The sequence below is a fragment of the Sturnus vulgaris genome, chromosome 3 (genome assembly GCF_052056855.1).
Source record: "Sturnus vulgaris isolate bStuVul1 chromosome 3, bStuVul1.hap1, whole genome shotgun sequence".
NCBI lineage: Eukaryota > Metazoa > Chordata > Aves > Passeriformes > Sturnidae > Sturnus > Sturnus vulgaris.
This window is the reverse complement of record NC_142245.1, coordinates 58859273-58886073: the sequence shown is the minus strand read 5'-3', so window position 1 is coordinate 58886073 and position 26801 is coordinate 58859273. Positions and strand designations below refer to the sequence as shown.

Below are 26801 nucleotides of genomic sequence, written 5' to 3'. Positions count from 1 at the left end.
TCTGCATCTTAATCTCCTCTCCTCTCCTCTCCTCTCCTCTCCTCTCCTCTCCTCTCCTCTCCTCTCCTCTCCTCTCCTCTCCTCTCCTCTCCTCTCCTCTCCTCTCCTCTCCTCTCCTCTCCTCTCCTCTCCTCTCCTCTCCTCTCCTCTCCTCTCCTCTCCTCTCCTCTCCTCTCCTCTCCTCTCCTCTCCTCTCCTCTCCTCTCCTCTCCTCCATTTATCTATGCCAATTGAAAGCAACTAGTGAATTAAGTGGATCAGGCTTTGCTTTAAGGCTACATACCTGTCTCAAACCCTTTTTTTTTCAGAGCTGACTGCAGGAAATCCTGTCACTTAAGGACCATTTTTATGGACTTGGGGTTTTGTGTGATCATTAACCTTTCTTTAAAAAAAAGGTATTTTCCATCCCTGGTGTGTTTTCCACCCTTGGTGTGTTTTAACTGATACAGCTTTAGAAAGCAATTGCACATATTCAGCCTTATTTTTCTGTTCTTCTTGTGTAAAATAACTTCTCTGGTCACTTGTTCCCCACTGTAACATTGCTTAGCACTACTCCAATTTAATTTATTCTTTACAAAAAAAAATTGAGCACAGAAGTACAAATTAAGTGTCACAAGAACTTTGTGTAATCTCACTGATTCATGAGTCCTTGTATTTGAAATATCTATTTCATCTTGTGATCACACCTGCTGTTCTTATGGATGCACCACATTTTTGGCTTCACCCTAAATAATACACCTCAGTCTGTCTCCTCCATCATCTCACACAAACTCCTGGGATACAGCACAGATCCTTCCTACTAGACATTAAGTATATGACTTTGTACTTTCAATTTAATTTCTACTGTTCCAGACTTCAAGGCCATCCAGTTTTTTCCCAAATGACATTGCAGTCCTTGCTTCCTGGCAGTTCCTTTCTATGTTGAATTAGCAAAAATTTCATTAACACAGAAAAACTGTAACAAGTCATTCAGGACATTTCTGAAAGTATTGCCATGATAACAAATTCTGCACTTCTTCCCCCGCTTCACTCCTGGAACCAGTCTTAAAGTTGCAGAGTTTAATATTCAACACTAACAGAACAGATGATTTGGGGATATAGGCATCATACAGTCACCACAAGACAGATCCAATACCTTCCACTGGATGAACTTCACCAATTCCTTCCAATATAGTCGGTTCTCTCTTTTTCATCTGCTGTGACTTGCAGCTATCCCCATAAGAAATTTGGTGGGAAATGTTTCACCCAAGGTCAGAAAGAACAAGTCTTTTGCATTTTCTTCTTCCAGAAAGCAGTTGTCCTGTATCCTGAAAATCATGTTAGCCCTACTAAAAGCACTTTAGGTTTCATTGCCTTTTCTGTTTGTCACAGTGACTTTAGTTACTATGGCTTCATCCTTTTCCAGTTGGGGGTTCTCCAGGGTTATGGGGGAAGGAATGTATGTGCCATCAACATTTCATGCATTATCTTCTTTCAGGTTTACTTACATCCTAATTTGGGAGTCTGCTTTCTTCAGCTAGTGTCAACCATTACATCTTTGTTCTCATGTTTGAGATCAGCATCTTTATTAAAAAATCGGGTTGCAAGATTTGTCTAGATTATCCCACATTTCAATCTTCTCCATTTTGCAGATCAGCCACACTTTTCAGTCCTTCTACCTTCTATACATGGCAGAAAAAATATTTCATTTCTTTACAACTACTTGCCTTTTAAATTTCTATACTTCCTGAACTTTTAACCATAAGCTTCTCTACTGACTAATTCATCTTTTCCAAGCCCTACAGACTATGCTTGCTTGTGCTTACCCTTTTTATGGTAATGCTAATTTTTGTGCTAGCATTTTATTCGGTTACATATGCAGTCGTTACATATAATTTTTTTTAACTTAAAACACAGTCTGAGAGTAGTTTTTGTGCCTGTGTCAAAAGACTTTCAAACCTATGCCTAGAATACTTTCCATTTCACTTCATTTTGTAAAAACAAATCTTTGCCATTTTTTGTGATTTGAGGCTTTCACTGTTCTTCACACCAGTTTTGGCCGGTTTCTTAGTGTAACACTGACATGCAAATGCAATAAATGTCAGTTAAGTGCAGCTTGAACTGGGCAGCTGACCATTTGTAAGTGAAGTATGGCGATAAATGTGATTTTTTAGAAGGTGATTAGGGTTGCCATACATCCTGCATCCAGCAGGACTCTCCTCTGGTTCGTTCAGCTCCCTGTGCTGGGCAGCAGAGGAGGGATCTGCTGTCACAGGACGTCACCTCACTGTCCTGATATGGGGAATCGTGGGGGCTCTTGCCAGCTTTTGGCTACAGTAGTTTGAGCTGTCACTTTAATCCTTACATCAGTGTGGTTTAGCCCCTGATTTTTCCTGTGCATGGTGAGGTGAAAGAAGAATAAATGTCTAGCAGGCAACCCTGTTATCCATTGCACATCAAGGGTGAGATTTCTGTAAGAGAAGAATCCCACAATGGACTTGATTTCTGCATATTTGCTCATATAGTGCATGCATTTTTTCTAAGTCTTCTAGCTTATGATAAATTTTCATTTACTTCAGATCCCACAGGGGACAAAGTACTTTGAAATACAGGCCGAGTAATACAAAATTAAAGTGACTCACTTGAATAAAAAACCTGAAAAATCCAAAGGCCACAGGAGTGTTTTTATTGAAAGCAATAGGATGCTCCTTCAGCTCTGGCTGCTGTTCTTTGTAAGGTCATAAAGATGGGGAGCTGCACCTGAAGGATGGTGCAGAACCAAGCCATGGCTTGGTTAACTGAGTGTATATAGAAATCAGCCCATGATATGAAGGATTAGTGCAAACTTCCCCCTCCAGACAGAAAAAGGCATGAAGGAATGAGAGTCTGTGTAAAACTCCATCCCTACTGAAGTGGGTGGGAATTTTTTGTCTGATCATGCAGTACAGGAATCTCCCCTACAGACTCATAAGAAATTTTGCAACTGTGTAGGAATGTGTGCCAGGGAAAATTCAGTGCTTGGCTAAATGAGTATTTGATACTACATCTGTTTACATGCTTTCCACCAAAGCTATACTGTGTCATTTCTCCTTCAGGGACAGAGAAGCCTGGAAAGGTCTCTCTGAAGGGAAGGAGCAGAAAGAGCCCATTTCTGTTTGTCACATGCCAAAGAGGTCCTAGCATGACCGTGTGACCTTTGTGGTTTTTCTTCAAAGGTGCTGTGTCCGTACAGGCAATCCCAGCTGACTGCCCCCAGTGTGCACTTCTGTTTTCTAACACAACCTCCTCAGAAAATATGATCTTCCAATGTTGGCCAGTCCAGTCAGTCAGTCTGTCACTCTTGCTTGGTGTCCCCTGTAGTAACATGATGAAAAAGTTGTGGGGGTTTGGGGGTTTTTTTGGTTGTGTTTTTTTGTTTGGTTTTGGTTTGTTTGTTTGTTGGCTGGTGGGGGGTGGTGAGGGGTTGAGGGGGTATTTTTTGATAATTTTCCATCAGCTCTCAGAAAAATTAGTCTATGAAATGTTGACTGTCTCCTGATCTGTTGCATCCCATTGGTGTGTCCTTTCTGCTGGACCAATTCATCCCACTTCCCAGGCAGTTCTCAGAATCCTCTGCACTACTACATCCCTGGTTTTTGTCAGTCTCTTCTCCCACAGACAGCACAGAATATAGGACTTTCTTACAAACATAAATAGAGTAATTCCACATAATCTTGCCAGATAAGGAAGAATTATTACCCTCCCTTACACCAAAAGCACGGGAGCTTTTTTAGTGCCCAGAAATACATGGTTGCCAGAGACCAGCTGATTTCCCTAGCATACATCATGTTTTTGTCTGGAGGAGCTGGATCGTTTCTGAGTGGGGTGGAGATGTCTCCACTGACACAGGGTGTGGCAAAGAGATGATGGGGGGAACTGCTAATTTTGGTGATTGACTGGAAGGGACATTCCCTGTCCAACCATTGGTGAGCAAGAGCAAGTGCAGGATTAGCTTAATAAACGACAAGGATTTTTTTTTTTCTTTTTTTTTTTAAATTAAAAGAAGGGAGGGATGTGTTCAGTTTGTAAACAGGAATGCAAACACATTTGGTAACTAAGCAGTTTGGCCAGTGTCCTGCTTGTAAAAGCTGAAGTTTGGAGTTAGACTTTGAAATAATAGCTTATAACAGTACACTGAGAATTTGTCATGAAGTGATTTCATCTTTTCTGTTAATGCAGTCTACCCAGTGCTGAGACTGATGTTTTTAAAAGTCAGATGTGACAAAGGAAAAAGTCAATCCTTTGGAGAAAGAATAACATGCTGATTAGCTTCATTATTAAGAACTATATGAATATGCATTTATAACATGTTGGATTGAATATCTCAAGGCTTGAGTGCAGGTCGTCACAAAAGTAATCTCCTAAGAATGCAGAAAATGCTTTTGTTTTAAAAGAAAATAAACATTTTCTGTGATTTTATGACGAAAAGCTTTTAATATTTAAATTTAAAGGTAAAAATAATTTTGAAATAGCTTAAGGCAGTTGATACCATATGTTTACATATTACATTCTTTTGCAGTTTAGACACTGAAAATAGATGAGGTGGTTCTTGAGTTTGTTTCTAGAAAATGTCAGCTTCACATTCCTATTAACACATTGCTAAAGCTTTGGCCAACTATGTCTAAAACAAACCTGCTACCATGAGATGTAAAACTGAAGGAGCACCATCACAGTTTGAAGCATGAAATTGCTGCACAGATACAGAGTGAGACCTGGAGACATCCTGCAAGGTACAGGCAAAGGAAGAACTCTAGAAATGAGAGAACCAGCCCCTCTCTTCCCAGAGACTGCTGTCCAACAGAAGGACCTCAGCTGAGCCCAGGGGCACAACCACAGTTAATTAACCAAGCCACAGCATGGATCTGATAATGATGTGGGTAAGAGGGTCTGTTATTCACTTGTTACTGAGAGCACATAAAGTAGGAGTGGCTGTAAAGCTGAATCCCAGGGACCATCATCTCAGAGTGGGATCCTGGTTTGTGGGAAGGGGAAAGGCTTTGCATGAGGAAGGGCTGGGATGTTAAAGTGTAGCAGCTCCATATCCATATAAGACATCACATGCACCATGGATCTGAACAAGAAGGGGTATGCTCAAGTGCCATGGTGAGGAAAGGTTTCTGAACTGCTGGTGCCCTCTTGTACCCTTGCAGCCTGCACTGACAAGGTAACAACATTGAAACAGCAGAAATGAGAAACAGGGTCAGCTGTCAGGGTCAGGAGGATCATGACTCTCCTTTCTCCAATGCCAGTGAGGAATTATTGGGAGCTCTTTATAACCTTGACTGAGGAACCAAACCTGGAGAAGTACTGCCTAACAGCATCATCCCTCTACACCTTCATCCATCAACCACAATGCAACAAACCACACCATTATCTAACAGAAATAACTTCCCTCAGTGCAAGGTAATTTTTTAAGCGACTGTAAAAGGGTTTAAAAGACTTGCTAATCTAAGAAATATACAAAATAAACCAGCAATATAACGGTATGTGTTGTTTTTTCTTGACACACTTGTATTTTTTCTTTACTTGTATATGTGTGGGTCTAGAAGGATTTTTTGTATGTAATGTAATTAAAAAATTTTCCCTTCTCCATTTTATGTTTATAAATGTCTTTATGCCATCACTGCTCTATAACAAAATGAACCCAAATCCTTACCAACAGTTTAAAAATATTGAACTAGTTACTCTACTTACCAAAATCCTTCATTTAGTCAAATTTGTATGTTATTGCTGCCTCCCTGTTGTTTTGTTTCTGGGACAGATTCAAAGTAGTGCTTTAAACCAAGGCCTCCAAAATGCCTTAATGGATCAGAAATAGTGTTTCTATTGTAACTGCCTTAATCTCTTGATAATTTGTCTTTTCATTAATGAAGACTCTGACTTTGTTGTTCCTGCTCAGCCTTTAATGCTGAAGATGATCTTGTGGTTTGACATGTAAAGAGTGGGCGCTCAGGGGCAGAGGTTCATGTGGTGTAAATTCCCATTGTTCTCTGGAAGCCATTTCTGAGGAAGCCAATGCTGATTCCTGCATAGGGATATCAGTTTACAGCAGCTGTTAACTTTTCCGATCTGCTGTAATTTGAGGATGAATATTTTAATAATATAAGTATTTTTGTAATACTTAATAGTAACAGAATCACAGACTCATTAATGTTGGAAAAGACCTCTGAGATCATCAAGTCCAACCATTAACCTGACACTGACAGGTCCACCCCTAAACCATGGTCTAAGTACCACACATATATGGTTTTTGAGCACTTCCAGGGATGGTATCCACCACCTTCCTGGGCTGCCTATTCCAGTGCCTGACCACTCTGCCAGTGAAGAAATTTTTCCTATGACTGAGGAAGCTTTTTAGTGAAGAAATATTTCATGGTGACAGAGTATGCAACAGGAGTGTTTCCAACGCTCATGTCAGGCCAAAACATAAATGGTGTTTTGAAAATTTGTTTTTGTTTTTGCTGAATGCAGCAACTGGATGATTAGCACTAGCTGGAGGCAGTGAGAAGCTGGTTTCTGTCCCCATTTCTGCTCCTGCAGTGACACAGAGCCCAGGATCCCATTTCATGTCTCCTCCCCTGTTTTTGTGCTGGCTGTTTACCGATGATGTGCAAGCACAGTTTGGTGAGCATTTTCTGATTTGTGCTGGTGCTTTAGAGCAGTGCAGGCATCTACGCTCTGCTAGAAAGCAAGAAGCGCTTTTAAATTCCTTGGGATTTTTTGGAAAAATTTACTCTACATCTTGCAGATTAGTAAAATCTCCTTCCAAAAACCTGTGCAATTAGTTACTCTGAACACAGAGAGCTGAGATTCAAAAGCAAAGAGTCCATGGAATGGCTCCAGCATTTTCTGACCTAGCGAGCCTAGTGTGTGCCAGCAGCCACGTGCTTCAGCAGGGTGATTGTCCTCACAGGGACAAAAGCAGCAGAGCTGTGAACTCCCTCAACCTCCTTGCACAACTTCTGCCCCCATGTTCATTCCTGCAACCTTCTTCCACGTGTGGAACTGCATGGAGGTAATGAAGTTGGAATTGGGTTGGTAGCATGTGTATCCTCAGAAGGTTAAAAAGGGAATAAAGCAGGTTTTAATAATTTCCTCTGATTTTGCATTTAATGTATCAGCATTTCTTTCTTTTAGTATTCCTTAAATTGGTGAAATGTGGGCTTTCATCGTAAGGTTTTCATCTCAGCAATGAAAAAAATGTTTTAAGCAGAGTTCAAATAGACCTTTATTTTGTGAGAGACCAGCTTTATAACTAGTTGGATTGCTACACTGGAAGAGAGCACAGATCTCTGCATGCAGCACAGATTGGCCCCACTCTCAGAAAGTTTTCTTGCTGGTGTTGTGAACTCTCTGTGCTCCCCAGGCGAGTGCAGAGAGCAGGACATGGGCACAGAAACACTCTGCTGCCAAACCAACCGAGCATGAGCTTGCAACAGATCAGCTCTCTGATAACTGATTTAATGACCCTTTCAAGCTTGCAGGACAGATTTTGTCTCTGATCCTATTGCAGTAACTCCCCCGAAAGTTTCCTTGAATGCCTTTGATCCTGCCTGTGACAAACAGTCCCGCAGAAAGGGCAGCATCTGCTACCTCCTGACCGAGCTATTTACCGTGTGCTAGTCAGAAGGCTTTCTCTCATATTGTTTATCAAGAAGGGGACTGCCTCAGCTACTTTTTCCCTTTTTTGCTTCCTCAGTGTTGCTTTACACTCTTTGCTTTCTTTAGTTTTTCTTTCCTTCTTCTCTCTACTTGCTCATCATCTGCCTTCCTTCTTTTTCATTTTTTGCTTGTTTTTCACTATTATAAGGGGTTTTTCCCACTGCTGTCTTCCACTGCTTTTTTTCCCATTTCTTTGCTCCCTGTTGTCTTTCTTCTGTCTGGCTCTTTCTGCTCATCAATCACATTATGACAGCGGGGAGCAGCTCACAGAAAAAAGACCAGCTGGGTTACATCCTGGTAAGAGCCCATGCTGCTGATGACAGGACCCAGAAGATGGAGCAGCAATGCCTCCAAACTGTTTTGGATTTGAACACATGATCCAGATAGAGAGGGAGGGAGGGAGAGAGGATTTTTCACTAGCCCTGCTCTGTTTATATATCTCTGCACAAACACATGGGACAGGATTACACTGCCATGGGCATTGGCACAGCTGGAGAAGGTAGCAGAAGAGGACAAGCTCTGCATGCATGATGAAAGGAAATCACTAGAGGAGTTATAGCTTTGCTATGGAAGGCAACAAGCCAAGGAGAAGCATTTGAGAAGAAGGCAGAGTTCTCTGCTGCAGATGTCACTCCCATCTTGAGGAAGATTTTATATATGGGAAAGCAGCAAATATTGAGCATGGCCCTGCACCTGGTTATGCTTTCCAGGAGAAGGCTCCCTGGCTTCCTTCTCATCATGCCTCTGCCATAGGCCCCTCAAACAGGGCACGCAGTGGGCACCCATGCACTCCATGCAGGAGTGTGGGTCAGCTTGTGTGTGGTCAGGCAAAGGAACCTGTGGTTGCATCTGAGGAACTCACAGAGGTGGTGCTGGGGCTTATTTAAAAGACAGCATTAATGGAATCACCTGCCAGTGTAAGGCTGCTCTGAATTAACAACACCAGCTGGTCATGACAGGAACTGTTCACTGGGGACATTGAGTGTCCACAAGCTACTGTGACATGATTTGTGTGCTGCTGGTGGTGATGGTATCCATTTAGAAACCCTTGTGTTAACTTTCTTCTTTCTCTCATAGACCTAAGATATGGAAGAGCCTGTGATATCCTGGTGTGAAAAGGCAGACTGAGGTACATTTGGTGCTTGATATTACACTACTGGGTGTGGGAAAGCAACAAGTAGTGCTGGGACTTGACTCACAGGCTCCACTGGATGGAGTCAATGGATGGAGCAGCACAGGGAGGCCGCTGGAGGGAGGCCACTGGGGATGCTGAAGTCCAGGGAGCGTTTTAGCATGTGCAAGTAAGGGAGAGCATGTGCATATCCAGAGGTGCAATGGCATGCTTCAGCTAATCTCTTGTTGCTAATGAGCCCTACACATGTTTGGTGCTGGCTTGAGTTTCCCTTCCTCAGGTGGCCTTCCCCTTCTCCCAGTGAAGTCCATCTGTTTGGCCTCAAACCCCATGAGTTTTGGCTCTGAAGCACAAGTCCCACCAGGAGGGCCCAGCCCATGCCTTGCACAGCCCGGAGGAGGCTCTGTGCCCAGCACCCCAGCACTGCTGAGCACCACCAGCTCTTTCCTCAAGGTGACTCCTGCGTGACTCACATCACTCCACTGGCTCTGTCCTGCAGGGAGCAGCTGGCCTGGCATGCCATGGGCAGGGAGACGTCTCTGGCTCCTGCAGTCATTGCTCTTCTGGAAAAAGCTGCTAGACACTGCTGAAACAGCAGCAGTGGGTGAGATTGGAGGTAGGTGTGCCTCAGGGTCTGCTCCATGCTGGCTTTCTGGTAGCACAGTCTCTGGCTGGTTCAAAGGGGTAAATGCACAGCACATGCTGCTAAACTAGGTTTGTATAAGCAGTGGGAGAAGTTGCATACTTGGCCTTGGTCTTTCCCAGCTGAGGCTACCTTCTGGTCTCTGTGCTGATCCACACAAGTGTCTCCTACCTGGTGCACTGGTGAGGAGCTCCATGAGGAGCTCCTTGTTCAGCTGTGGGCAACAGTAAGCTGCAGAGACATCCATCCTTTCTTCCATCTCAATCAAGGGAGTGGCTTCCTGGAACATATCTGATCTGAATGCAGCTGTTAGCAGGAAGAAGGAGTCAATTTGGAGTCCCTGGGAAGCTATGGCCACATGGATTGAATGATTAGCTTGGTGCCAGTGCCTGCTCATTTGGGCTCCTCATCACAAAAGTCACAGCACCCAGACATGGTTGTCAGCTCTTGTGCAGTCATTACATGTGAAGTCTACTCTAAAACAACACAGCAGAGATGGCAAGCCAAGCATTCAGTACTTAGGAAAAGCCAGGTTTAAGGTTTCCTGTGCCACGCCAACCAGCCTTGAAGTTTTGATAGCATCATCTCTCTCTCAGGATCTTGTCACTGACTCCAGCCTCCTGATTCTCTTAGTCCGACTTTCTACCTCTCTCCTGCTCTGCTGCCAGCTCCAGACCTTTTCTCTCTTCCACATCTCAGTCTAAGTTTCTTTTTCTGCCTATTAGGTTGTGTGCTCTCTCCTGACCCCTAAACATGCCTCACAGCTGCACTGACAGTATACACCTCTCCCCCTTCTTCCTCCTATCTCCCAAATCTGCCTCCTGATTCAGGTAGTCAGTCCCACATTCCCAGTTATTCCTCAGACCTTTTTAGTGATCTGTTTCATTCAAGCTTTCCCAACTTTTGCATTAAAACCATGGAGTTTGTTCCAAATCTTTCCATGTCATTTCCTCTCCATCCTGATGGACCCCAAAAACTGCATCCTTTCTGCTGTGGTCTGGAGCCTCTTCACAGCCATCAGCACCCAGAAACCACAGCTGCAGGAACAGGAGGAGCTGCATCTTCTCATCAGCCTTGAAGCAGAGACACCCAGGGAGGACAGCACCAGGTGCTCATAGACAGCAAGTTAACCTTGTTAGGTACCTAAAGTTCAGATGAGGTCAACCATCTTCACAGCATGAAAATCTTGGTCAAAGTATTTAAAGACAGTCAAACTTCTTATTAAACTGCAAAAGAGGGTCTTACAGTGGAGGGTCTCAGGGAAACATGGTGTGTATGTGTGCAGCACAGCTACTGGCTTAGTCAGCAATAACTCACTGGAAAGGCTTGCAGGAGGCTGTGTGAAAAAAAAGTAAAAATGCCTCATTTAATTTATTTGCTTCTGGGGATATAAACGCATAGAATGTCACAGCAACTGGTCTGTGATATTTACAATGTCTAGTGGCTTTCCAGGTTGTTAGTTCTTATTGGCACAGCAACTTTTTGTGGACATGCCATCGCATGTGTAATGGTTCAGTCTTTTTGGCTGAATTCACAGACAGCAAATAGAAAGCACCGGGTTTATCTTCCTGCCATGCCATAGCTTGCCTTCCAGGGTAAGGGAGTCTGATTGGTCAGCAGCTGCACAGATGTCTTTAAAACACTGCAGTAAGAATTTCATTTGGAACAACTCCGAGCACCATTTCTGGCTTTTTGGATAATTGGAAATCCTTGGCCTTGTATGTCATCCAGGAAAATGTAGGAAGAGCATTGAACAGCTTGGCTCTTTAGGAAACACTTAGAAACCATGGTTTTAAACTTTTCCTGCCCAAGTAAGTAAAACGACTTCTTTACATGACTTTATGCTACAGAAGGAACACAGGCTATGTGGCAGCTCAGAGATACACTTTCAATGCAGTTTTCTGAAGTTCCTACACTCTGGTTTCCCAAGAGGTTATTATATCCAAGTAAACAAGTTTTCTCCGATGTGTGTAGTACTTGATGAAAAACAAACAAACAAAAAAACAAAGAGAAAACACACCCTGACTTTGGTAGGCTGCTGCAAGATTAATCGGGTGAAATGTGCTAGCTTAGGAAACTAATTTTTGTTTGGACAGCTTCATTATAGGTAGGGATGATTTTTTTCTGCTAAGCAGAATGATCAGCCACATTCTTTAGAATTGTTATAGAGGTGCATTAGAGTCAAAAGACAGAAAACATTCTTCATACCTTGCTAGCAGCTTGGTGACAAGGGATGACATGCAATGTACTCAGAGAAGCTTCTATATAAAAGTAGGCAGGTTTTGGCTTCTAGCAAAACTTACCTTTTCCCAAGGAGATATTCAGAGACAGCAAATGCTGTCTTCCATGGTGAATCCTGCACTGTGGTGCCAGTTTTCAGAACTGGATCAAGTTTAGGGTAAATCTGAAAAAAACCAGGGTCTGGGAAGGATGAGAATTCACAGAACCTTGTTGTGATCTTTCATGTTTCCTGTATCCTGAGCTATACCTTGCCACAGTAGATGTGACTGCAGGTTAGACAGTCCCCCAGAGTTCTGGGAACCAAAGGCTGAAGGGAAGCCTGGGGTCTAAATCTGAATCTTTGGCTCCCTTGTATCCCATAGGGTAAAATACTTTTAGTTTGATTTTGCTTCAGCATCTGTGCTCCTGGCATTCTGGAAGACCATATATAAAGCAAACCAAACTAGTCAAATCAATCAACATGACATTTTTTGTTGGTGCTGATTTATCAGCAAAGCACTGATCATATTTCATGTACTTATCTCCTGAAAATTTCCCAGAATGCAGGAAAGAGTGTTTATCGTGTATACATGGGATCGTTTGACAACAGCTTCAGGAGGTCACTTTCCTCAGAATTCTCTCATGTGGGTCCTCTGGGGTTTTTTTGATTTCTCTTCTTTGCTACTTAAAGCTTTCTCCTCAAAGCTTGGAAGAGGAAACACGCAATAGAGAACCCTCAGGATATGACGGTTCAAAGAAAAATAGTCCCCTGCTGTTTACCTCCTGCTCCTTAAGGCTCTGATGTACCTGCCCATATCTCCTGCTTTGTGCACCCTTCTGCCTCCGGCCCTGTGCCCCCACAATCTTCCAGCCACTCTTTTCCTTCCCAAAAGTCAGAGCTCTCACCCACATCTCCTTCATCGGCTCCCCTCTGCCTGCTGATTGCTATGCTTTTTTTTTTTTTTTTTGGCGTTTATTTTTCTTATTTCTGATTATGTCACATCTTTTGGGAGAAAAGACTCCCTACACATGGCAAAGATACAGCTTTTCTCCCCACACAGCAGCTGTTTTTCATCCCTGAACACCACAGAGCCACCTGTGCCTCCTGCTAGCCACACCACCTCTCTCTCCCACAGCTCTGTCCAAAAGGAAGCTCTGTGTCTGGGCATGAAGGACTGAGTGGGACACTCAAGCATCATCTGATCACTCCAGATGTTGTAATGTAATGGTTCCACCTCTGAACTACCAGCACCAGTCCTCCTATAGGTCATTACACAGCCAGCATAACATTTCTCATTAAATCATTTGTTGTCATTAATTTGACTTCAAGCTCAACTACAACACCAGCAGCATTGAAAGAAAATGTGATTTAATTATTACTGTAACTTTTTACAACAGAATATTATGCATTGTTTTGAAATATCTGGCTATGGATGTTACTTTAACACGCTTTGAAGTCCACAATAAAAAAGCATTAGATGTTCCTCATCCTGACTTTCCATTGTTGCCCAGACAAGTCAAAGCCAACAAGTCCCTGCAAAGTTTAAATCATTTTCTGTTTCATGTTATGTTTTTAGTGCATTTACAGTAAGACTACATTTTAAAAATTAGTTCCTAGGCATAGTACAGGGATTTTTGTACTTCAGTATCTGCCAAAAATGCTGAGGGTAACATGGCTTGATCAGGTCCCATCTTACCCCATTCTTGTTTCAGTCTTGGAGTCTGGGACTTTTATCAAACACGTTTCTAAAATCCGGCAGGCCAGGGACATGTTGCACAGCAAGGTGCAGCTGGATGCTCCCAGATGAGAGGACAGGGGCTGGCTCTGGTCTGGAACTGGCCAGCCATGTGAGCACAGTGTTGTGCCCAAGGTCAAACCCCATCCCCAGAGGGGCCAAAACACAGCAAAATCTGGCATCCCAGTCTGCTTCTGGCATGCAGGCATTGCTCTCGGAGCTAATTTCTTGGGCTGGCAGATTAAACAGGTGAATTCCCCACCATGCAGACTCAAGCAAGGTCACAGAGCTCTTGTGTGAGCCTGCTGCATTTCTTACACCTCAAGTGTGTACACATGTCTTACAAGTGTGGAGTTACTTAACTTCACTTGCAAAGCACACTAGAGGGAATGTGGGGACCAGATGATGCTGTTTATGCTGTACTTTTCCTTATATATTTATGAGCCCTGGAAGGGCAGGAACTGACTGTGCAGAAGGGCACTGCTTTCTACTGGCATCATGGTCACTTGAGGCAGCCAGCACAAGCAGGCTAATCCTACCAGGCTGCACTAAGTACCACAGAGAGGGGAAATTCAGTGCCTTTGTGTTGCATACACCAAATTTGCTTCATGTAGTAAAACAAATCCACAGCCCTGCAGCATCTCTGGTGTCTAAATAAAAGATATCCAGTGTATGTATGGGACTCATTACTTAACACCCTAAGTACATATACTTTAAAAAATACATTTTTAAACCTGTTACTACATATTTGAATCATAAAGGTGTTCTCCCATTTCACAGGCTCACAACAAGGCAATAATCAGCCCGAGGCTGTGGAAATAATTGGTGATTGAACAGTGAGGAATCTTGTAGACAGTCCCAGACCAGTGGACTCAGAAAAAGAAAAGATGAGAAAAGAGTAAAGTTGGTTTATCAATATACAGAGAGTTACTAGAGAAAAAGAAAGCCCCTTACTGGTGAGACTGCAGGTACACCTGACAAAATGCAGACATGAAGCACAACTTTTGTGAGTATGTGACACACTGACCTGGAAGAAAGACTTTGTGTATCCTCTGCCTACTCATTGTCTCTCTCTTTCTTGTGTTTATATTCCTCTCCTTTGCTCCTGTGCATTTGAGATTGCAGATCTGCATGTCAAACCCATGTAGTGGAGCAGGCAGGCACAGCAGTGCCACAGCAGCACTGGGGTCAGCAACAAAGACCATGCTGTGTGCTCCTCCTGGAGCTGATGTCTGCTGCAACAGACCTCTCCTTGGGGGTAGAAATCAGCCAAGACACAGACTCTCATTCAACAACATGAAAAGGGTCCTGGTTTGTTCTTCTTTACAGCTTTACCATCCTGAGTGACTACAGGAAGCTCCAACTGTAGGGCCCAGCTGCAGGTTCTGGCTGCTGGCTATTTCCTGCTGCCCTGTGACTGCAAGGATTGGTTGGCAGACTCTGAACACAGCTTTCACCCAGCTCACCTGTAACTGCAGGCTCCAACTCCATCAGACTCAGGCTGACCTCATAGCAGATCTTTCATTGCAGCAACTCTCTCTCTCTTTTTTCCTTCTTCCTCAGGGCTCCTCTGCCTCCTCAAGGTTCTCTTTCTCCAGGCCGTCTTCCTCCAAGATCCCCCTGCCCAGCCAGCCAACCCCTTTTATCACACTTATCTTTATTAGTCACAGCTGTGACCCATTAAAGGCAAGGCTGTTCCTCTTCTTTAGTAATTAGCACAACTGTAACTTATCAGGGGCAATTCACCTGTAATCTCTTCTTCTGCACCTACAGATGTCCATGTTCCTCACGAGCTGGAGAAGGCTCTCTTGTGGCTGGCTATAAGGTATTGACAGGACTATCCCCAGTGCTCAGCACAACGCTGTGCCAACATACTGGGAGTAGAATCCTGCAAGCAACACACTGACTTCCCTCCTGAGAGGAATGTAGGATTTGTCTTTACAAACGAGCTGTGGATCTGCTGGTAGATAAGACTAGCACTGAGAGATAAAAGAAACAATAGGATGGACTCCACTGATTGTTGAATGGAAGAAGATATTTGCCTTTACAAACAAGCTGTAAGGCTGCTGATAAATGAAACTGGATATTGAAAGATGAAAGAAGCAAAGGGGAAAAACTATGAATTCTATAAGAATTAAAGATTAAAAGGAAGGGTTATACATTAGAGGGGAATCTTAGGTATCAGGCGTTCCAGAAAGTCTGTACCTCTCAAGTACCTCAGCCAATGGGGAAAGAGAGAGGGAAATGCGGCCGGGAAAATAGGATAAAAAGGAGGCTGCATCCTCCAAAAATTTGAGAGATCCCAGGGGAATGCCCTATGGCCTTTCCCTTTATTTGAGTAAAGCAAAAAGGACTCCTCTGTCTCCTTTTTGGACATAAACTTCTGGTGCTTGTGGATTAATTTTCCTGACACTCCGTACCGCAAACATCCTCTCCTAGAATTTGAGTCATACCACCCAGCACCTTAAACTGTATTTGTTTGGGCTAAACTCCACAGGATGCTCTTTCACTTATGGCTCAAGACATTCCTGTTCCCTTTGACACAAGCACACTGAGATATCTGTGGTGGGGAAGTGATGCATGGCCAGGATGCTGGCCCTGCTCCTGCAGAGCTTCCTGGCCCTGTGCTACGGGAGGTCAGCAGGGCTGCAGCGCCCACACAGATGGAGTGCAGTTACAAATCCCTTTGAAATGACAATTTTCTCTTTTGTATGTTTTCCAGATGTCACCTGCTGGCTTCAGGGGGAAGGGAAAATTTAGTGTGAAGAAAATATTTCAGTAATTTGCCTGGGAAGCCAGGTGCCTCTCCAAGCAGCTTGAACCACTTTAAAATTAAAACTTCAATAGAAAGAGAGCTGTTGCTTCTCTATGAGCAGAAGTAAAATAGCAAGCAGCTACTAAGGAGTCTTAGGGGCAACTGTTTTGCTCATGGGCAGAAGTCAAATTGCTCCCCTCATTGCCTATCAACTACCTGCAAGACCAAACTCACTGTGGCAGGACAAAATCCAGCCCTGTCCTCCCTGTTCATGGCTGCAGTCAGGTGTGGGAGGCCACTGAGCTTTTTTGTGTCTCTGCTTTTGGCTCACACCTAGGTGGGCCCGGATTCATATTGAGCAGGTGTGATATTGAGCAAACTGGGTGTGGTGTTTGGGGTGCCAGGACACTGCTCTCTGCATATGAACCACTTCTGGGTTACACCCTGTGGAGAAAACAGTGGCTGCTGGCTCATCCCTGCAGGAAGGTGAGTTTTGAGATGGCATTTGTGGCATTTGGGTTCACTTTTATGAAGCACCTTAATAATCTGTCTGTATAATCTCTTTCTTGCATTTGATCTGTCTCCTTTTCCTTAAGCCAAACAACTTTTGCCATTCTCTAGGAACTCCTTGTTGGTGAAATAAAACGGGGAAAATATAACATAATTTAGTACATTCTTAGAATAATAAGTTCTTCTTAATGAGGAAATAACAGATAAAAGACTTTTTGAGTAGAAAGGGGGAAAGTAGGTCAATAATGTAAAAAAAAAGTACCTTTAAAAAACCTGAAGCCTTTAGAGTACATGGAAAAACCATGTCTGTGTAACGTGAAGTGAAGTAATAATTTCCCTTATTAACACACACTAAAACAGAGCTAAATGATTGCACCACATCTTGATGAATCTGTTTTTAGGAAGGTGAATCTCATGCTGCTTGAGAAAAGGTTGCTAAGCATTCTTCTACATTCATTAGTTATGTAAACAAGGATGTAGAAGAGCCCCTTTCTTGCCAGTGCCTAAAGAAACAGAGCTTGGATCCTGGCAACTAAAAAATAATCCCCCTGTTTCCTGGAAATCTGTCAGACTGATGGGGATTTTTTTTTCTTTTGAGTGGGGAAATATGCTATTTGGAGAGAAGAAAAAAAGATTCTTGAGTTCTTGGCTCCCTTCTTGGCATGCAAGGAGTGCAGTGGATTTAGGTATTTCGGAGTAAATGTGAAAAATATTGAAGGGGATATTTTCCTCCAGGGATCAAGGTACACACCAACACTCACTTCCATTCTGTCCCCGGGCACTACTGTATTACACAGTCTTACAGCAGTGCTTGAGTTTCAGAGAGAAAAAAATTGTAAATATGAGTTAGAAAGCATGTGTTTTTCTGTCTCTCTGGTTACCTCTTTGAGAAGTACTTGATGAAGTCAATTAAAAAGAGAAAAAACCCAGCTTCTTTCTCTCAGTAGAAATCAGTCCTTTTCTTGCAAACAACTCAGTGTTCAGTTCTTGCAAAGAAACAGCCATATGAAAAATGGAAAAAAAACATAGTTCTTGGCAGTTAACCTTTTATTTAAGTTCAGTAAGTACTTTCAGCACACTGTAGATTTGCAAACACTAATTTCCATCCCCTTTCCAACCTGGCAGATTGCTCTGCTCCCTTTCCTCCTTGACAAAGCAGACTATAAGCAAAACAGTGAAGCCCCGGGCACAGATCATTTGGTGATTTCTTTATCAGCCAGTGATGACTTTTTCCTGCAAAGGCAAAGCTGCACTCTGTTCTATTTCATAGGGTTTTCAGAAAGCTCCTTATCCAAGTAGGACAATTGCAGTCTGGCCCACTACATTTTCCTGGAGATTTAAATTTTTTTTCTAAATGTAAAAACAAAAAGGGTCAAATTTAATAAATTCAGTGCTGCTCTTTTTGCACTTTCTCTGGGTTTTTTTTTACTTTGGAGTCAATCTTTATTCACTCTCTGCTCCTTTACACAAGGTGCTTAGGGACAATATGTAATTCAACATAGCATAATGTTCCATCTCCTCTTTGTGGAGAGGGTGAACTGCAGGTGACTCTGTTGAAGGATCCTTGCTGCCTGTGGGAGGGAAAGGAGGCCAGGAGCTGCTGCTGTCATGCAGGTTCTGCACTGCACGGTGAGGGTGCACACTTGCTATGATGCAAACTGGCACAGGTAGAGTCACTTCCTTCCCCATGTCATTAGCAGAGGAGGAAGTAAGAGTGTATTTAATTGTTTTACTAGGTATTTTAGTTAATAGGAATACTAAAATCAATAGATGAAGAGTGTGGTGTGTAATTATGGCTGTAGTTATATGCATATAGACTCTCACAAGCAAGTACTATTGCTTATAGGGGACTGCCACTCATTGGGACTTTCTCCATGTTTTTCAATGGTCTGTCCTTCTTCCACATTCCATCTCTAAGCACGTGTCATCCATATCTTTCTTTTGTTGATTCCTTGGCACTTCCTCTGCAGCTAAAATGGAACAAATGGGCCTGGAAAAAACTTCCTGGGTCTTGAGGGTTGGTCGTCTCATTTACAACCTCTTATATACCTGTGTCCAAGCCCTTAGCCACCCAGGTCTATCCAGGAAGCAGGGAGACTTTGTGTCCCTGCTGCACATTTGGGAGATGGCTTCAGCACAGGGCTACTACGGTTGTGAGGAGCATGCTTGTGATATCCAGAGTAAAGGATAGTTATGGCTGGTTTATACTCATTTGAACTTTGTACTTGGCTCAACCTGCTTTTTTCCCCTCTCTGCTTTTTAATCTACTGCTGCATTTATAAAGGTCAGTCATGTCTGTTCTCAGCCTTGGCTTTCCTTTGGCTCTAAATCCCGACTTGTCCCATCTGGTGTGTTAATGCAGCCTCCCCAGTAACTCCAGGGTCAGCATCCCCTTCATGTTCACTGCTTCTATTTCTTCAATGCAGAAATGGCTGAGGAAGCTGTGCACAGCAGACCTGTGAGGTGTCCCCAGGACTGTCCATGTCCAGTGGGCACTACTCTTTATCTGTCTTTTTTGGAAATTTCTGTACTGCATCTACCTTTTCCCAACTTCTGCTCAGTTTGGCTTCAGAAGCTGAGTGACAAGAGCCAGGTCAGAGCTCTGGAACCTGATACAACCTGTATACACAGGTCTCCTTCCATGCTCATTTTCAGCTGGCAGGACTCCTAATGAATGCAAACACTTGGGTAACTTGTCCCTATGTGCATGAGCTTGGATTTTGTAAATTATTCAATCTCGTTTGGATTCATTAGCCTGGTCTTCTGGGTCACGAGTCTTCTCTATGCTGATAATGCCACCAGTTTGACATCAATAAATACTACTGGATGTTCCCATTTTCTCTTCAAGTGATCATGCTGAATTGATGCTAAGCCCCACTCTTGAAAAAATTGTTTCAGTTTATTATACTTCTTTGTGAGAGAACCCTTTGTCATCTCCTCAGGAATGTCCTCATCTCCTAATCCGTTTTGAGGCTGATTCCCATTTTTGCAGTTTTAGTTAATTCTTTTGTGATATCATACAGATGTTGAGAGAGATTTGGTTGACTTGTATTCCTCTGACTGAAAATCATCCATATTATAAAAAAATAGATATCATATTATTCAGGCACATTCCTGATGCATCTTGTCCCAATTTCAGTTACCTTCTTAGCCCTCTCCTTTTTCACATGTCTCAAAGCCTTCCACAGATCACTTTCCTGCTCTTCTGCATCGTACCATAACCTTGCTTGCCATTTCAGATACCCACTTGGGTTTAACAGAAAACTTTGCAGTGTCACTTTCCTGGCCCATCACAGAGCTGCTTGATTCAGGATACAGAATCTGCCTCGAGGGTCACGTATCTAAATGTTTGAAGTGTAAACATACATTATTGTATTAAGAGAGGTTATCTGAGCTATCAGATTCATATTTTCTTTTCTGTTTTGGGGGACTGTTTTTCAGGTTTTTTGGTCACTAAATCTTCTTATAATTTATCTTTATGTCTGCAAGTTATAACATTGCTAACAGAGCAACATCAGTGCCAAAATTAATTTCCAACTTTTCAAAAACAAACTAATAATTGAGGTGAACGCTTCAGTGTGAAGATGCCGCTTATATGATTCATGCTTTGAGCAGTAACATAAACCAGGCTGTACACAGCATTAGCCAGAAACACAAGATGTCATTATACTGTTTTCTTCCATATTGAGATTTTAAAAGAAAGGAAAAGCTTTAAACATCACCTTGACCTCTGTTTTAGTGGAGTTCTACTTGTTTCTAACCTTGTTATCCTACCTTTTCTGGTGTGTTTCTGGGAGCTGGGGTTATGCTTTTCAGTTAAGGCTTGAGTTCAAGCAAAAATTGGGAAGCTTTTGGAGAATGGTGGGATTGGATTCAGCCCTCTGAAGAATTAAAGGAGTAAAGTTCCTGATACATGAGGCACTCGATACATTAATTGATACTAGCTTCACTGAAGGTTTCACACTGCAAATTGTCTCTTCATTCAAAGGCCAGAAAGAAGCCACCTTTCTGATTAATTCATGGGGGTCTATTGAGTAGAAGTGAAAGCAGCGTCAGACCAGCTATGCAGAGATGGTAGCTGGACTGAACTGTCTGAAAGTGTGGAAGGAAAACATTTATTTTTCATTACCTGCAGTTAAAACCAGTGTTTCCTGATGTACATTGTGAAAATTATTTTTCTGTGATCATAATAAAAAAAAGCATTGGAAAGTAATAACTATATTAATGTAAAGGAAAACAATTGTTTTGGCATCTTTCAGTTGCAACAAAGTGTACTGGGAAAATGCAGTTTGAAAATGCAGTAATCTGAAAGGTAAATGGATCAGACTTGAAATTTTTGTTTTGGAAATCTTTGCCTTACTGTTTGTAGTGGGTCCATAGATTAAAGTACTCTTTGTCTTCATTGATCATCAATTCAATTGCAAGGAGGAGATAAAAAGCTGATGGGAATGCAGAAATGTTAATAAACAGCATCTATGAGGAACACACCCTTTCAAATATGCAGTCTGAAGAATATACTCTTTGTAAGTGAAATAGAAAGCTGGGTTATTCAGAGTAGAGTCCTTCCTGCTGGAGTGACTAGATTAAGCTTGTAAATGACCCCAAAACTTTGCTCAAATGACCCCAAGCCAATGATAACATTACAGCCTTTTAAAAAATGCTTAGCATAATGAAGTGTCCTTTGAGCCAAATTATTCTGTTATTAGTGGTAACTGATCTTCGTCTTCCCTGGATGAAAGATGAAAGAAGCTTAGAGGAATCCCAGTGCTGGACTGGGATGTAGGAGGGGCTTGTGTTAAGTCTGTCTTGCAAGGAAATCAGCTGCCAGAGGAGAGTCACCTGAGACCATCCATGGTCATGAGAACAGACTGGTTTTAACACTCACCAGAATCCTGGTGTTCACATCTGTATTCCTGTGGATATGGCTTGAGTCTTTCCCAACACATATGCTTGATGAAGGTATAAAAATATCATCAGGTAAAGTTAAAACTCTTCAGCATCTTGGATAAGGGATTGATGGCACCCAAGAGATTGATAGAAGTGAGGTAGGTCAGTGTCTCTCCACTGACCCCTGATTCTCAGCTCATACATCAGGATGGATGTGGACAGCTTGTGGAGGATGCTGGGGGCAGAGAGACTTCTTCCTTAAAATCCTAGGCCTCTACTCCTTAATCTAGTAAAATCCTCTTCTCTTTCCTCATGTGCAGCATGTGCAGCAGCATTGCTGAGCAGACACACACTGAGCACTGTCCTACCATGGGGAAAGGGAGGTGGGATAGAAGTGAGGACACCATGGGAACAAATGTTTCAAAGTACAAGAAAACTGAGTTGCAAACGGTGGCATTAATCCTGTGGAGATCAATTTTATTATCCTAGATTCCATGAAAGTATCAACAGCAACAAATGTCATTATTGCATACAGGATCACTGTCCTGTGGTGGTATTGGCAGATTGCTTGGTATGACTATAGATGTGACTTGTAAGAATTGATGACGAATTAATATTAATCTTTTGCTTGGTATTCCTCCTGGAAACAAATTCTCCAAACAAAGTAAAAATAAATAAAATACTCACAAAGGGATAGATGTGATGTGTGTCAAAAGAAAAAAGAATAAGAGAAGAAACTGATTCTTTGTTCACTTTTAACTAGCTCCAAGGGAATTAGATGCCTTTAATCTAATCCAAAATAATAAATGAGGTAGCACATTATATCCAAGATGTGGTGAGACATCATGATGTGGTCTTTAGATTGACGAGGCCAAAGTTTTCCATGTCTAGAGGAAAGGCAGCTGTATTCAGTAAGTTCTGTACCTGTCAGACTGAGTCTGTATGCAGTCAATACGAATACAGACAGTAAATGGCACAGCAGCAACTCCAGCTATTCCCCTGCTGTGTGTGGAGCAGTGTGAGGACTTTATCCAAAGAGTGACAAGAGTTCTGAAAGGTGTTGACTTTGTTGCCTCTTAAATCAGACCTTATGTCTGATATATCTTACTTGCCAGAGATGCTACATCTACACTTTTTCCATCAGAAACACTTGCTGTGACCAATGTGACAGCTTTCTCTCTTAACAGTGTGCTGTGTTTGGTTAGTCTATTTTCAAGAGATCTTTCAGTACTTCCTCCCAAAGAAATCAATGGTATTGGTAGGAAGCTGCAAATTTCTGTATACAGTAACAGGTAGAGCTGCTGGACAGTACCACAATACAATGACTTTCTTTGTATTTTTCAAAAAACTTACTTTGATTGGTAGCAACTGGGGGAGAGGTACCATGTCACTAGTGCTAATGCATTTCACCACAGCTTAGAATTCAGAGAAACTCCCGAATACTTGTGGCTCCCCCATGATTTATGGTGCTAAATTTTCCAGCCTTCAAGAGCCGGGTGAGGAAGGTTATCCCAGCTAAAAGAAACAAATCCTCCCCATAATGGATGTGAGGTGTTTGTTTGGCTATCCCACGGACTTTCAGATCAAATCCACGCACTGTAGGGAAATAAGGACACCAGCCTTTGATCTCCAGAGGGAATTTCATTATTTGAGTTTGGGGAGGTGCTTCCCAAGGTCAAGTGTGAGCAAAGAAAGAACTCTGCTAACAAGCCAAACCAAAATTTTGATAAAAAAAAGAAATCCCTTTCTGTTTTTCACTGTCAGCGTGCAGGAGCTAAGATGTATCTCCCAGTTTGCACTGCTTTGGGATTCAGACCAGCTGCCTAATTTTATTCACAGCTCATCTCTGTGAGCACAGGCTCATCTGATATAACAACACTCTCTGGACAAAAGAAGCTGGGACTTGTGATGTGTGGCAGAGCAAAATTCCAGTGGCAGGAGGTAGAGGAGATGTGGTAAATCTGTGGCACAGTTGTGGGAAATTCTGTACAGCTTCACAGCAGAAAAAGGCTGGAAGAAGAGGTGAGACTCAGCCAAAAATATGAACTGTATTTGATAATTCTTGGCTCCAAGGCAGTGCTGCCAATTAGCCATGCAGAGGATGCAGTGCAGTTTATAATCCAAGTGAAACCTGCAATCTGACTGAGTCCACAGAGATATTTAAACAACGCTCTTAAACTGGACAGCTTCTTCCAGTGTTCTGATCTTTTGCATCTGTCAAATCCAGTGTGGTTTGATGCCTCTGAGCCATCTACACGCTTTCTGTGAGGAGCCCAAATATCTTCTTTCTTGAGGCTTTTGAAGGAAGGGTTTAAAAATAGCTTAGCCTCAAGCTTTTTCACCTTTTCATGATTTTTCCTATGTTATCTTTGCTTCTTGAGATCTGCTCTGCTCCTGTTTTTCTCTAGTGCTGGATTTATGAAATCTCAGAGGCACCAACTCTTGCTAAAATGGTGAAGCAGCAGAGTGAATCCCATATCCCTTTTGCTTGCTATCTGCTATTATGAGCTAGAGGCTAGTCATTCCTGCCAGTCCAAGTCTGGTGCTTTACCACAATGTAGATTAATAGAATAATTAAATGTAAAGGGGGAGGGGGGGAAATCACTGAAAGTTTGGGGTTTTTTATTCTTTTTTGCAGGGGAGGGAGACTGAAGAGAAGCAGATGATTACTCTTTTGATGGTTCAAGTATTCTTTTATGCATGAGTCATATGTCTAAATATTCAGGGTCACCAGTGACCTCCTCTTGGCCAGATTTACAAATTTTCTCCTTCCTTCGTCTAGCTGAAGTCTAGATACATTCACTTCTCTTATCTTTCTGGACTTTCCTAGCATAGGTCTATGTTTTAGTTTTGCTCTTTGGGGACTAGTGATATGAATATCATAACAAAGACAAAAGATTTTTTTCCCCTGTATGTCTTGCTTAGTCCTGTGTCTCATGTGGGCTTTTTTGATGGACAGCATATAAAACATATTTTATGTGGGAAAAAATCCTACCCAAATATTTTTGGGTGCATTCCCTGCATTATAAAGGTTTATAGAAATCTTGTTTTGAAGCAAACTGACTGAGATGGAAGCAATTACAGAACAGTATTTATTAAACTATGAGACAGCCAAATATTACTTCATAAAACCTACTCACAGCATCCCTACTTCCTGTATAATGAATAACTACTACACTTGTTATGACTACAAGATGCAACTATTGCAAGTCAAACCTGAGGACTATATTTTCAAAGCTAGTGCTTGTTTTCTCAGGTTACTGTGACTATTTGCACATCCACATCCTCAAGTGATCCACAAATACATGCTCTAAAACCTGCCTGTGCCAAATCAGGGCAGGATTTAGGATCCTGCTCTTACAGATGCTCACAAGTTAAGGGGAGGGAGCTGCTAATAAATAAAAATACCAACACAGATATGTAAAGGATATGGCCAAGTTCTCTTTAGATTTCTACAAAAGGCAAAGTTAGTACATAATAGGCATATTAGCTCTCTGAAATCTAAGTACACTCGTATTCAGTCTATTACTTGGTCCTGACAGGGCTTCCTGCTGCTTTTATTACACCATTTTTATTAGTGGAGTTACACCATTCATTTGCATGGATTTACTTCCAATTTAGGTCTTAATTTATCAACACATTTAAACAGCATTACAGGACAATAGGTGAAGTTCACGGTGTGCCTGTAAGGAATGAACATTCACTAATTAATAACCTAACAATAAGATATCATAAGGGAAATGGAAAAAGCCCACAACCAATCTTGTGCTGGTCTTTAATAGCAGATGTGTTGTGTAATCCACAGGAGGTAATTTTTTCAGCTTTGCTCAGGGTGGGCAAGGTCTTTACTGGAGATTTGTGTCTGCTTAAGGGCTGTGCTTTTGATGACAGATGGAAAATAAGTGGAGAAGAGCCAGAGGAGACCAAAAGCAGTGATGGATGGATGGATGGATGGATGGATGGATGGATGGATGGATGGATGGTGATAAGTTTGCAAAGCATGACCTATATGGAAAGGTTCAAAGAATTAATGTGTTTGGTTTTTGTTGTTTTTTGTTTTTTTTTTTTAATCTAGAAAAGAAGCATCCTGAGATGGGACATAATGAAAGACTTCCAGTACTTTAAACATTACTCTGAAAGACTATGGTGCTCATAAGATTATGGGAAGAGCTGGTTTACTTTATGGTGAATGTGATTTAGGTTAGGCATTAGGGAACACCACTTACTGTTAGGAAAATCCAGGAATGGAGAATACCTAGAAAATTTTGTTGCTGTAGTGATTAGAGACTCTTAAGAACAGATCAGGCTTACATCTGCCAGGAGAGGCCAAGATATTGTTAGTTTGCCTCTGTGTGAAGGGTGGGGAAGGTGTTTTCTTGATATCCCTTCCATCCCTGTATTCCTGTGATTCATGGTCTCTGTGGGACTTAAACCTCTGTTGAACCAGGGCCTTGGACTACAGTCAGCTCCTAGATTTCAAAGGCTTCATTTGTGAAGACTCATAGGCTGGCCAAGTATCAAACAGTTTTTCCTGCCCTCTGAGGAGAAGATGTATGCCTGGCTGTCACTCAAGTATCAAAAACTGTCAGAATTTTGTGCCTTTCTCATTAGTCACTCAGCTGAATCAGACCTGCAGCAGCACAGTAAGAGTGTAGGCAGTTCCTGGAAAGATTTTGCCAAGGAAGTTTAACAAGTACAGGATCCATCTGGAGATATTCCCTTTCACATGGTCTCCTCACCCCGTCCTGCACTCTTCCCACCAAGGACTTGGTGTTGGAATACCCTTCAGAAACACCATTCAAGAGGCAGAAAAATGCTCAGGGATCAGATATGTAGCCAAAAGTTAAAAGCTGAGCCTTTAGCCAAAATGGATATGGAACAAGTGTTGTCAAAACAAAAAAAACCTCCCAAACAAACAAACAAACCAACAACAAAAAAGCAGCCAAACAAACCCTGAGCACACCAAACTTGTCTTTCTTTCATACCCAGTGCAGCTGGCCTTCAGGGACTCTATGTTTACTTTTAGAGAGGAAGGCAACATGAATGGTGGTACATAATCAGAACAGGATCACTGTACTAGCACCCATGTTTCCTCTTGGCAGGGCCAGGAAGGTCAAGAGATGAGATAAGACCAAGGGTCCTTGACGCCAGATTTGACTCTGATATCTTTTCTACTGGTTTGTGTATGAATGCTGTTACTGGCACGCTGCCTTGGGCTGTTAAAGGGGACAGTTTTTC

General features: G+C 42.3%; 1 long non-coding RNA gene across 2 annotated transcripts; it reads left to right on the top strand.

Moving 5' to 3' along the window:
* Positions 1–6920: 6920 nt before the first annotated feature.
* On the top strand, positions 6921–18087 carry LOC148224365 (uncharacterized). 2 transcript variants are annotated; one of them, XR_015802476.1, is made up of 4 exons: positions 6921–7033; positions 8758–8809; positions 9312–9428; positions 15185–18087. It is a non-coding gene; the product is annotated as an uncharacterized LOC148224365 (long non-coding RNA). The 2 variants fall into 2 exon arrangements; XR_015802475.1 differs by lacking the exon at positions 15185–18087 and adding an exon at positions 14192–15067.
* The last annotated feature ends 8714 nt before the right edge of the window (positions 18088–26801 follow it).